Raw genomic sequence first — 9,928 nt, 5'->3', positions numbered from 1 at the left:
CAAGATTTTCAGCGTTTTCTTGCCTTCATCTTATGGCAACATCTCTACCTTGTATCATTTCTTTTTTGGATATACACTTCTTTTTTTTATCATTTCTACATTCTTATTTACGGGAACAGAGACAAACACACAGAATGAATGACACCAATTTTGAGGAAGTTGAATCTATGTTTGATTTTAAGATAGATATGAACTTCCAAAATATCTTCGTTAAGACTTAAGCACAGTGCTATGAAATATTTTAACTTGTTTTCTCACTCTTATAGAACCACAGAATTTTATCATTGAATGTTGCTGTATGGTGAAGAAATTCGTGCTAGAGGATTTGCTTCGAGCTTCAGCGGAAATGCTGGGAAAAGGTGGGTTCGGGACGGCGTATAAGGCGGTTCTGGATGACGGAAGTGTCGCCGCCGTCAAGAGGCTCAAAGAAGCTCAGATTGGAGGGAAGAAAGAGTTCGAGCAACAAATGGAAATTCTGGGGCTACTGGGACATCCAAACATTGTTAATTTGAGAGCTTAATATTTTGCCAGAGACGAGAATTTGCTGGTATCTGATTACATGCCCAATGGAAGCTTGTTCTGGCTTCTTCATGGTACATCAATTTTAGGATGTGGATGTAGGGAGTTTATTGTTCCAATACCGTATGTCAAACAAGTGATGGTATCATTATTTAGACATAATATCTTCTACTTTCAAGCTTTGATTCTTAAGCCTATGCATGATGTTAGGCCTGTCTTCAGGATGAAACCTGACACCGTTCCTACATTACAGCTGTCAAATGCTGGTGGGAGGCTTATAATTGCTTCTGATGGCATCTAGGATGCTCTATCCTCAGAAATGGCTGCAAAATCTTGTCTGGGTTTGCCTGCTGAACTTGCTGCTATGCAGGTTGTGAAGGTAACATGCTTCATAATGCTTTCTGCTAATTTTCGTCAAGCCAATATTTCTTTTAGACTGAGGTTTGACATAAGATTCATGTTGAACATATAACATATCTGATATTTGTGCTCATATTCATAAATGCTTAAGTCTGTAATTATTCCCCTTGTCATTCAGGAAGCATTAAGGACAAGAGGTATAAGGGATGATACAACTTGCATAGTAGTTGACATAATTCCTCCTAATAATGGATTGCCACCGCCTCCTCCCCCCAAAAAGCAGTTGAGAGCTTTACTATTCAGGAAGAAATCCAGTGATTCTGCTAGTAAGCTATCAAAGAGGCTTGCAGCTGTCAATATAGTAGAGGAATTGTTTGAAGAAGGATCAGCAATGCTCGCTGAAAGGTAATCTCACATTCTTTGGGGCAAAAGTTTTAATTTTTGGAGGGATCATGCAAATCTCATGGCAATGACCTGCATCATGGTTTTCCTGCTTTGAACATTTGTTTGAAATTTGATATAAGGAAAAAGAAGAGAGACAGATAAAAGGGAAGAGGATGATCTTTTAAGAGGAACAAAAAGAGAGAGAGAGAGAGAGAGGAAGTCACCCCAAGTTTTGAGCAGTTTTGAATGAGAGCTGTATTTTAGATGTGATTTTAACACGCAGATTATAAGCTTTTGAAATAGAAAACTTGTAGGGGCCTTTAGAGATTTGAGCTTTATCTTCTCTCTTATAGGGCCTCATATTTTTATCAATGAACCGTGCATTCTCTTGTAAGCCCAAGCATGTTACGGTTGATGAATAATTGAGTACATCATATAGAACCCTGTTGCCTCTAAAATTCATGGATTGTTCTTCCACGCTCTGCAACTTGCAAGTTAATCTCAGATCTCGGAATGCTCTGAAATTGCAATTTGATGAGAGTATTATGATTTTATTTGCCCGACAACTACGCCTGACTATTTTCTTCTAATTTTCCCGGGTTGATGTTCGTCGCATGATTGACTGGTCTGAAAACTATTCCTCCACGAATTACATTTTCATTATACAACCTACTAATAAACGCCTAAATAACTTCAATTAGGTTTTGTTTATTGTTCACTGACTCTTTTTATATATCTTCTTTTTTCAAGCACATCGTTTTCATTGTTATTTCATAAATATGATTCATGAATATTTGAGCAAATGTTGCAGATGAGGGAACGAATGGAATTCAGGGGAATCAACCTCTGGGATTTTTGTGTGCGCAGTGTGCCAGAAAGATCTTGCTTCAAGTGAAGGCATATCTGTTCATGCTGGTTCCATTTTCTCTACCACCTCTAAGCCCTGGCAAGGCCGTCTTCTTGTGCTGATTGTCGCAACAAGAAGGACACCATGGAAGGCAAGCGTCCTAGTGGAATTAGAGTCTCATAGCTTTTCTTCACCTGTTCATCCTCACTTCCCCCTGCTTTTCTTGTAGTCATGATTTTTATGGGGTCAAATAATTGCTTAGATCCCACTATTAAATAGTGACAGATGTATATGTAATGTTCTCAATTTATTAAAAAAATGAGCATCTCTTCTAATTCACAAATGAAGCCAGTTGTTTTAACTATTCCACGGAACAAATGTTACCCTATTTCAGCCCACCTACAAGATCCATTCTTGATTAGTTCCATCCAAAACCCAACACGTATACCCCTATTACACCCAAATTAAGTACAGATACACAACAAATACGCAAGGATGTAAAGGGAATTGATATACCTCTGCCACAAAATAAGATGAACGCGAGGCTTAAACATATACTGTGTAAATAAACACTTAAGCACTGAGCATAATTATCTCTTCACTCAAAACGTGAACCTAAGTTGTCCCTTTTCATCCTTCTCGGGTACATTCTTTTGCCCCTCTACTTTTTATCTCATCAGATTTTTGACCTCTACCTTTCGTCCCATTTTCTGCCGCTTGGCCTGGAAAAGAAAAATCCGAATAGGATATTAAATCGGTGGAGACAGCGGTTCAATGGTTGGTGAGTCAGATTAAGGTTAATTCAGATCAAACTATTCATATGAAAATAATATAATTTAATTACAAATAACAAAATATAATACCATTAATAATCACTAATAACAAATACAAGGACAACAATAGTTTGATTCTAATAATAATAATGTACAATAATTTTAAGAATTTTAATATTTATGATTCCTCAATAATTAAAATTAATAATCATTGATGTCAAAATTATCATTAAAATTTATTTAAATCTATAGTGATTAAGACATTAGGAGCTGAATGAGGAAAAATGGGACCAATAGCAACATAATTATCCAAATCAGTTCATCACCGTTTTACACTGGTTTTGACTGGGTTGATACCGGTTCATCATTTAGATTGGACCACTACCAGTTCACTAGTTTTCTAATTGAACTGACCAGTTTGGTCTTTTTTTTTTTCCTCACTGATCTTTTCTTCCATGTGTCTTGGTGGCAATAGTTGGTCTCAGCACAATGCGATCATCTCAACAAGATAGAGCAACAATACATATATACTTCATTCTGCAATATAAATCACTTTAACTCATTAAACATGTTTCAAATTGATTTTTTTTTAAAAACTTTACCCATATTAAATGAAGTTGTGAAGAAGGGGAAAAAACATAAGGAGTTATATTTATGCACTAATTACAAGAAAAATTGACAAATAAGCATTAAATACTCTCTAAGTGACTTATATTTTTAACTAAACCATTCTTTTAGAAACGACTTATGTTACCAAAAAGTTATTAGTTGAGATGGTAAGCAGTCTCACCTCCGTAAAAACAAGAACACTGGTTTAAATCTTGAGAAACACACTTATTGGGAAGGCTTTAACTTTTTCTCTCTCAGCCTAGAGATTAGTTTCAAGTCTAAAGTGATTTGAGGATATTCTGAATTATACAAAAAAAAAAAGACATATTGTGGACCAAATGGGGTGTATATATATATTTGTATGGAATAAAAATTTAAATTTTATTCGAAAAACTTAATTCCCGGGAAGCACGGTATGTGCTCTAATCAAATCACAAGGTACATACCATAGCCGAAACTCTTAGGAGAAACCTCTAAAATGACTGTTACATCGGTGACGCTAGTTGATTGGTGAATTGTGATAGTTGCATTGGTTAGAGATTCCCGTTGTATACTAGACATGGTCCTCTGTTACCACTTTGCTCTTGATCACAGGCTTGAAACTAAACTTATTTGAGATACTATCTTAAAATTAAGCCTAACTTTTAAAATAAAGATCATTATTACACATAAAATAACATAATTAAATTCTAGATTTTCTAGGTATTCCATTCTCCGTCAGGAGCACAAGAATGGAACTGATGATTAGCGTCCTGTCTATTTCGAATACAAGAAATTTGAGCTTCAAGTCTTGAAATGAACTAGAATTACAATTATTTAAGTGTGTCAAAAAATGTGATGAATTGAGGATGTCAAAGCCTGACCAACTATAGTTGATTTTACATTTGCTTTCATCAAATACCATAATTTTTTGCGGTTTTCAAGGTGGAAGCAAATACAACAAGCTAAGGTTTGATTCCTGACATTCAAAAATAAGTTAGCCATGCTTTGTGCTTGAGTTGTAAAATCTGTAGGACCAAAAGAGTATAGTTCACATCTGATTTAATTGTGTCTATTAAGAGAACCTCCCTAGTGTATATTAACTTGAGATTATAAGATGAAACTCAAAATACCTATTAAGATGAATGCTAAAGAAACTTGGAGACACTAATGAGATCTCTAGGAAAATTTGGAACATGCTAAGGATTTTACAAGCAAACAGTGATTTTGATGGACAGATAGATACAGAGACAAAGCATTGCCCTCGTTGATTAATTATAATTTTCAAGCATGTTTTGTTGTCGTCACACAAAAAGGAACAATTTTGCAAGGTTACATATTTATGGTTTCATGAAACTGTATTTGATAAGCATTCCATACAATTATGACGCTACTTTCGCAGCTTGCAGCATAACTGGTTCAAACAAAATTTAATTTCCTGGTCCAAGTCCGTACAAAACGCATTTAACCAGTCTTCGCCTTTAATTTGCAAGTCAACACTCAATGCAATGAATTCCTCCACTAATTTTAGTCCCCACTTAACTACTGGTGGTGACTAATGTGCAGTCATCGAATGGAGAGCTTCGACCAGATCAGAACACTGTGTCATTTTTCGAAACATGGTCTTTCATTGAGTACCCCTTATTTTCTTTCAGGTCTCTTTCACAAAGTCTTGCGTGGTAATTTACCAAGTCAACCCGCCCCATCAAACAATTCAAGTTGGAACTGTGGATTATATACTGCGGAGAAGGTAGAAATAGAATCCGAACTGGAATTATTAACTATTGTTGGAGGCCTCTATTGTTTTGCTAAAAAAGTAGGGAATCATGGCTGTGGTTCTTGAGTTTCGTTTCCTCTTGGTTTCTCATCTTTTACTTCTTTCAGTTGGGTATGGAAATGCGTGGCATGTCAAGTGTCCCGGATCTTTTAATTGCAGAGAACTTGGAAGCCTCCAGTTCCCTTTCGCCAATCCAGAATTCCCGGATTGTGGTTTAATGGTAGTTCATAACTGTGATGCTTCAAATATACCGATTAAACTAGAGAAGAATGGATCAAGATCATTCTTGCAGCTTAACGGTGTCTTTCTGCAGCAAAATATGATTTCAGTTTTCGACCAGGATCTACACAATCGTTTGCAATCCACCGGTTCTTGTGAAGCCTTCAACAACAATATCTCAATTCCTGCAAGCTCTCCTTTGATTTCTTTTGATATTAAAGAAAACATAACCCTCTTTAAATGCAACCACCAACTCAATGTCAGCACCCCCCCTGGTTTTACTAAACATCACTGTGCAAACTTCGATATCTATCATTACCGCCTGCTCTCTGATCTTCAACCTCACCAAAAAAGCCATTTCTCAGCATGTTCAGTTCTCGTGCTTCCAAAAAAAGACCTGCCTGATAGCACTGACCTTCAATCGTTCTTATCTGCTCAAATGACTCTGGAGCTACGATTATCTGATGCTTGTGATCAGTGTCACAACAGCGGCGGTCAGTGTCAACTTGACAGAAACGACAACTTTTTCTGCCTCAAAGGTACACTCTGAAAACAATCCTTGTGTATATTCTTTCCAAATGACGGGTTCTGAATCTTTTTAGAGGCTCCAATATGACCTAATAATTTAATATTGTCCATGACATGGTTCTAACAATTTGTGTCTTTAACTTACCACTACGTACTGCGCCAGAGAAGGTATATTCTTTCGAACTGGTGGTTTTTTTTTTAAATGATGTCTTTGGTTTGATGTTTTTTTTTCCCCCCTTCTTCCGAGTTCAAGTGATTCTCTGGTTTTCTACGACAAAACCTGACCTCGCAATCTCCAAAAACAATAATTAGGGACGAAATTTAATATCGGATTTTATAAATTCTGTCACAAAAGGGGAAAAAAACGTCACTGGTTGATTAGTTATGGAATTTGGTCGCTAAACTGATCTATGACAGAAATTTCATGACTAAATTTTATTACAAACTAGAAATTTTTCCCGTGCGATACACGGATTAACATATTTGATTAGATTTAAAATTTTAATAAATTGCATTATTTGTCGTAGCTCAAGATTTACTTTTTATAGGAGTATGATTTTTTTATTCGTTCAAATAGAACTCAATTAGACATGCAGAATTTAGGAAGAATGAATGAAAATTTAAAATTATTTATTTATTTCTCCATTAAAGCCTCCAATTCACATACTATTTAATTATGATGCTCTACATTTAATGCAATATATTCAAATCCCAACTAAGATATTATTCAAATGCAAAATTAATTAATAATTGACATTTGAGCCTCCCATTGAAATTTCATTTATTTATAATGTTTTTCATTTAATTTAATATATTCAAATTTCAATCAATATGTTATTCAAATCTCATTAATTGAATATATTTGAATCCAATAATATCATACCCGACCCATTTCCAAATGAATCGGGTATTACAAATTTTTAAGAATATAGTTGATGATTGATTGATTCATTACTCTTTTTTTTTTTTGGTAGTTCAAATATTTGGTATCCTCGACTTCATATGCCAGAATAAGGATGTGATTTTTTTATTTGCTAGTATGTACTTCTTGATTCTGAATTTTAAATGATTTTCTTTGTACTTTATGGAAAATGCTGATCTTTCTTGCTAACTTCATTATATATTTGATATTCATATTCCTTATTGCGAAGGCTAACTAATTATTTTAATGCTAACTTCGGCTTAATTCTTCCTTTGATTGCAGAGTTTAAGAGAAATAATTTCAAGGTGGTACGTGGACTAGGTAATTTACATGATCATTTAATTCATTTCATGCTTATATCTTTCAAGTTTATAACTTACATTCCTCCATTGTGAGTTTCGTCTTCATTTTTGGCTATTTAACTTCCATCAATTTTCCACTTTTAGATAATAATTCACAACAACGATTTTCTTTTCTTTTTGATCAAGTCATAAAACAAGTAGTCTATCTAATTAGTTTACCACTTATAAACATAGCTGAAAGAGTCCTTACAGAAACAATGGGGTAGCTAATCAGTATTTATGTTAATAAAATGTTGCATAATCTCATCTCTTCTAATCTTATCAATCACAGTTTCTGCAGCTGTAACAGTAGGAGTTACTGTTCTTATAATCTACTTATTTAGAACGACACTATTCTGGAAAATCTGGAAAAAAAAAATCTAAAGCTCATCAAGATTTTGAGGCCTTTCTAAAGAGTCATGGATCACTTGCCACAAAGAGATATAGCTACTCGGAGATAAAGAAAATGACCAGTTGTTTCAAAGAAAAATTAGGGCAAGGAGGCTATGGAAGTGTGTTCAAAGGGAAGTGAATGGACAAATCTCTAGTCGCTGTGAAGGTTTTGAGTGAAACAAAGGGTAATGGAGAGGAATTCATCGACGAGGTAGCAAGTATAAGCAAGACCTCTCATGTGAATATCATCACTCTTTTAGGATTTTGTTTTGAAGGGTCCAAGAAGGCACTTATTTATGAGTTTATGGCTAATGGATCCTTAGAGAAGTTCATCTTTGAAAGTGAAGCAAAGCTCCTTAATGTTAATCTCCAATTGAGTCGTGAAATATTACACCAAATTGCAGTGGGTGTTGCGCGAGGATTGGAGTATCTGCACAGAGGATGTAACACTCGGATATTGCATTTTGATATAAAATCTCACAACATTTTGTTGGATGAGAACTTTTGCCCAAAGATTTCAGATTTTGGACTAGCTAAAATATGCCTAAGAAATGCGACTGTTGTATCCATGACTGGTGCTAGAGGAACGATAGGATATATTGCTCTTGAGGTAATCTCTAGGAATTTTGGAGTTGTCTCTCAAAAGTCAAATGTTTATAGTTTTTGGATGATGATTTTTGAAATGGTTGGAGGGAGAAGGAATGTCAATGTGAATGTTGATAATAACAGTGAAATATATTTTCCTCATTGGATTTACAAACGTCTAGAATTAAATGAAGACCTTGCACTAAGGATCATTAGAAATGAAGGTGACAAAAAGAGGATAAGACAGATGGTGATAACAAGTTTATGGTGCATACAAACTAACCCTTCAGAGCATCCAATGATGAGTAAAGTAGTAGAGATGTTTGAAGGCAGAGCTGAGACCTTGCAAGTTCCACCAAAGCCTTATTTATCATCTCCCTCAACATCACCCCGCTCTTCCTCTTCCCCAACTCACTGATTCCTCCATATGTTTTATACTCTGGAGCATTTCCATTAAGACATGATACTAGAAGGCCCATATTGCTATTTTCTTATAAGATATCCGCTATTGGGCTTTTCCATTGATGCCTGATAATACTCCGGGGCTTATGTTTCTATTTCTGTTTCTGTTTCTTTTTCTTTTTCTTTTCATGCTTCTTATTTGCTGAAGTTAGCATTTGCAAATAAGATCTCTGCTTACCTGTAGATGCTGGCATGTGTTGACATCAAGAACATGGATATGCTTTTAGACTTGTATTGTGGTGACTTCTCTCTTTATTGTGAAAAATCTGTCATTCTCGCCTCTTAAAAAAGAAACAGACAAAAGGAGACGCCTGAAATTTGACAATGTAAAAATAATGCGATCGTCTGAAGCTGTCAGTTTGAAAATATTTTGCCATGGCAACATGTTTCCCCAATCTTTGCAGTCTATTTTCAAGTCCACACAACAGTCTTACACCTAGGTATATTAACCAAAGCTTTTCAGTGTTTTCTTCCGTGCATCGTTTGGCAATATTTCTACCTTTTATCATTTCTTTTTTTGCATATACACATATATTGCTCCTGAGGTAATTTCTAGAAATTTTGGTGTAGTCTCTCACAAGTCAGATGTTTATAGTTTTGGGATGATGATTCTTGAAATGGTTGGAGGAAGAAGGAATGTCAATGTTAATGTTGATAATAGCAGTGAAATATATTTTCCTCATTGGATTTACAAGTGTCTAGAATTGAATGAAGAACTTGCGCTGAGGAGCATTGGAAATGAAGGTGACAAAGAGAGAATAAGACAAATGGTGATCACAAGTTTATGGTGCATACAAACTAACCCTTCAGACCGTCCAGTGATGAGTAAAGTGGTGGAGATGCTTGAAGGCAGAGTTGAGACCTTGCAAGTTCCACCAAAACCTTACTTATCATCTCCTTCAGCATCACCATGCTATTCGTCTTCCTCAACTCACGACTCCATAGTTTCTATGCTATGGGACATTTTCATTAAGTCATGATTACTTAAAGGCCCATTTGTTTATGTTTCTGTGTGTGCTTGTTATTTTCTAATAAGACTCTACTAATGCACTGAAGTTTGCCATGTATAGACAACAAGAACATTGTAACGCTTGGGGACTTGTCTTGTGGCCTTTTCTGTCTATATTGTTAATTTATATCATTCCTTGGTAATGTTTCTGTGAATGCTTGTTAGTTTCTGATAAGATCACTGCTATTGGGCTTTTTCATTGATGCTTAATACTCTGCCTG

At 35.3% G+C, this 9,928-nt stretch overlaps 1 pseudogene; it reads left to right on the top strand.

Moving 5' to 3' along the window:
- Positions 1-5,297: 5,297 nt before the first annotated feature.
- On the top strand, positions 5,298-9,678 carry LOC114736039 (rust resistance kinase Lr10-like; annotated as a pseudogene).
- Positions 9,679-9,928: the final 250 nt, after the last annotated feature.

The sequence above is a fragment of the Neltuma alba genome, unplaced genomic scaffold, assembly GCF_004799145.2.
Source record: "Neltuma alba isolate B1F8T4 unplaced genomic scaffold, ASM479914v2 tig00013287_pilon, whole genome shotgun sequence".
Lineage (NCBI taxonomy): Eukaryota > Viridiplantae > Streptophyta > Magnoliopsida > Fabales > Fabaceae > Neltuma > Neltuma alba.
Note: the sequence above shows the minus strand (reverse complement) of the source record. Positions and strands in the feature narration are given on the sequence as shown.